The sequence below is a fragment of the Eurypyga helias genome, unplaced genomic scaffold (genome assembly GCF_000690775.1).
Source record: "Eurypyga helias isolate BGI_N326 unplaced genomic scaffold, ASM69077v1 scaffold15873, whole genome shotgun sequence".
NCBI classification, from domain to species: domain Eukaryota; kingdom Metazoa; phylum Chordata; class Aves; order Eurypygiformes; family Eurypygidae; genus Eurypyga; species Eurypyga helias.
In genome coordinates this window covers 36,766-40,308 of record NW_010243227.1, presented here as the reverse complement: position 1 = coordinate 40,308, position 3,543 = coordinate 36,766, and positions in this window count along the sequence as shown.

Genomic DNA, 3,543 nt, shown 5'->3' with positions numbered 1-3,543 from the left:
AGAGCCGGGCACTACTGCAGGCTGTATACCTCATGGCACCCCTTCAGGCCCTCATCATCAGGGCTGATGAGAGAACTACTGAAAATGAAAGCAACTTCCATGATTTTCTTCTGAACACAAACACCGACTGCAGACAGAGCTTTCTGCCTCCTAGAAAGCACATCAACAGTGACCTCACTTGATCAGTTCCAACTTACCCCTCCCTTGCCTCTTCCCCAGACGATGTAGTTTAACTCAGCGCAGCTTGGTGCACCCGCAGCACACCACGGTTTGAGTGATCAATACGGGGCAGATGCTTCCTGTTACATGCCCTTGAATCAGGGAATCTCTTCACTGAACAGCTGTATTATCGGAATCGTTACAGCTCATCAACTACTGCAAACCTTTCCATGCATTAGTAATCCACATCACTTGGGGTCTCATGGTAAAATAAGAAAACTCATTCCCTGTCGGGTTTCCTGGCAAGAACAAACGATTCCTTTATGCGTAAGAGATCCTGTGCTAACAGCCTTCAAGGAGAAGTGATGGTATTGCAGATTGGAGTCAACGTTTCCCCAGCTCTCAAGTGTATGCAGGAGGGAGAAGTGATGGTATTGCAGATTGGAGTCAACGTTTCCCCAGCTCTCAAGCGTGTGCAGCAAGAGCTGCTGTGACTATAAGAGTTGATGCTATTGCAAAACAACTTGCATGATTCCCCCTGGAGGACACGTGCAAAGAGAGCTCCTGTTGATACTCAAGATTATTTGGAGATTACCAAGACTGAGCCTCTAAAGAGCCCAACAGAGTCCTTGTTCCATTAACACTTGAGTGGGCCTGATTAATCTCGGAAGACGAGTGAAATCCACGTACTGCCTCAGCGTTTACAGGTCATCATTCTGCCACCAGACCGTGGTCACGCTTCCCTCACGGCACAGAGTGTTACTGGAAGAAGGTGCTCCAGCTGACAAGCCCTGTTAGCAGTTTACCCTAGACGAGACCATCTAGTTTACCCTAGAGGAGACCATCTCCCCACCCTCTAACTGAAAACAAACATGCATCTTCCCAAAGGAGAACAATTCAGAGATCTACTCACCACCCCTTTCCCACCCAAATCCGGTCCCAGCTTTCCAGCTGGATAACCAGCACTTTGGGAATTTGTGCTCTGCATGACATTGGGGATCTCAGGGCTGTGGAAAAGAATGCAGCAGACTTTGTAATTCTTTCCTTTCGTAACCGCTAGGGGGAAAAGGGGAAATACAGATTTTTAGATGAAGATATTTCAAAGTCTTGCTTAAAACCACAGCAGGCAGGAAAAAAAAAAGTCTTCTCGAGTCATTGAACCATGCAAGAAGAATGACTGAATAAAATCAAAATTTGACTCAGAATTTTAAAATTCTGACACATAAGAAAGAGCAAGACAAGACTCCTCACCGCCTGCATTTCAAATTCGTAACATCTTAACACTTAAAAGTTGACAACTTTACAGTCTCTTTTAGCTTGGAAGAACAGAGATGGATTTTGCTACCTTCCTGGAAGATCTCAAAGGCTGCAGACTGAAAGATGTGGACCGAAACACATACCTGTGCTCACAGTTCTGCAGCATTTCAGTAGTACAGCATGAGCCAGGATCTGTCACTGCCTTTGGAAAGATGCCCACAGGAAACACACAGCACTGAAAAGCAAGACAGCTCTGCCAGCAACAGACTCTCTGAAGGCTGAATGCTTGCTAGAGTAAGAGATGCAGCAGAATAAAGACCCCAGATCTATTAAGCTGGACTGGTGCACCTGCAGGGTGCTACAGCGAGTGCTAATTCACTCGGCAAACCACAACCTAATGACACACCAGTGTCCCAAAGTACTCTGGCATCGTTAAGCATCTTCCAGCCTCATGTTCCATAACATTTTATCACAGATTCAAGGTGTCCCAATTTTACTTTGTAGGAACATAGGAAATTGAAACAGTCTTGGGGTACTCTGTAAAGCATAGAAAGAGTCAGCTGAGAAACAAGTGAGAAGCCATCTACAGCAGAACAGGAAGGACCCAGAATGACTGAAGGAAGTTCCAGAGATAAGAAATATGCCCCCTTGCAAGGTAGCACACACGCTCTCTGAACTGCTTGTCATGGGAACATGGTACATGCAGTGCTACTTCCAAGGTTTGCAAGATTTCTAGCCTCAGGGTTTTTTTTTCCCCCAGTACAAATTGGATCCACCGTCGCGCTGGGGTTTAATCACCCTGAGAGTTGCTCGGTGGCAGAGTCCTAGCCGGCCAATTAAACCGTCACACGCCGAAGCGCAAACATCAACTGTACAGCAGTTAACGGCCAGCTTTGCCCGCGTGTGTCACGTGTGCCCAAGTACAAAAGTTACCCACGCTCATCTAAGTGGACATCCGACCACAAAGGACCTGTCAGTGTTAGAGTTCAAAAACCAGAAATCGTTTGTGATTCTGAGTAGCTGTCGCTGGTTTTGCTGGGGAGGGGGGGCCGGGCATCGTTCCCTGTATCACAGCCTTATTAAGGGGTGCATGCCATGCTGTGCCAGCTCTCAGCACTGCAGTGGCTAAAAAAAGCAGTTATTAAATGAAAATTTTTGGACCTTAGTTAGTACTGTCTTTCCTGTATCATTCCCATAATTTTTACTAACTTGAGTAAGCTTCATCTGCCTGTAATTCTTAGTTTTTAAGGAACAAAATAACTCAGGAGCATTTTCTTCTGCTACGCCACCATGTAATTACTGGTCCCTAAAAAAGGGGAAGGGAAACAGAAGTCTTGTAAAATACCACAACACTATGTAGCCAGTAGGAAACAGAACTTACCCCAGCAATGCATTCCTCCCGTTTAACTCCTCCTGAGCTTATGGGACTGGCTTATCCAGCCCAACACAGCCGACAGCAGCCGCCTCCACCAGAGTTCTGCTTCTAGCAGCTTTGTTAGACATTCTTCCTCCACCACCTCTCCACTTGGTGTTTGCACCAGAAGAAACCAGTAACCTTTGAAGATGCAAGGGAGCAAAGGATAGCGTAAGGAGCTCGCATGCTAGCGCAGAGCGAGCAGCTGAATGCAGGTCCAAATTTTACGCCAAGAGCAGCACATGTCCTTGCAGTCAGCTGCGGAGAGATCAGTTTCCACCCAGCTCACAAGACATTAAAGCAGCTGGACAGCAATGCCTGCGAATTGCTTGGCATCTCTGATCCCAGATCTGTAGTTGCCAGGTTGGGGAGAATTCCCCCAGGGTGAGACAAATAGCAAGAGGTATTACAGAAGGAAATCATGCTGTTTCTCACAGGAAAAGCAAGAGGCAGTAAAAACTTGTATGCAGGTTTAAGCAAGTTACCATCTGAGAGTATCGTAAGCCCCGAAGTTAGTCTGCAGATGCTGCGCTCTGCAGCACGTTCTGCCTGAACAGATCATCCCACCTGGTAGCACCAGCCCCGTCTCACTGAAAAGGTGGGAGTTAGCCAGAAGCTGTTTTAAAGGAAGCTTTCTGCAGCATAATCTTACCCAAGTTCTCAAAAACTTGGATGGACACTCCAAGTTCATAAACTGATTAAGTCCTCCACTT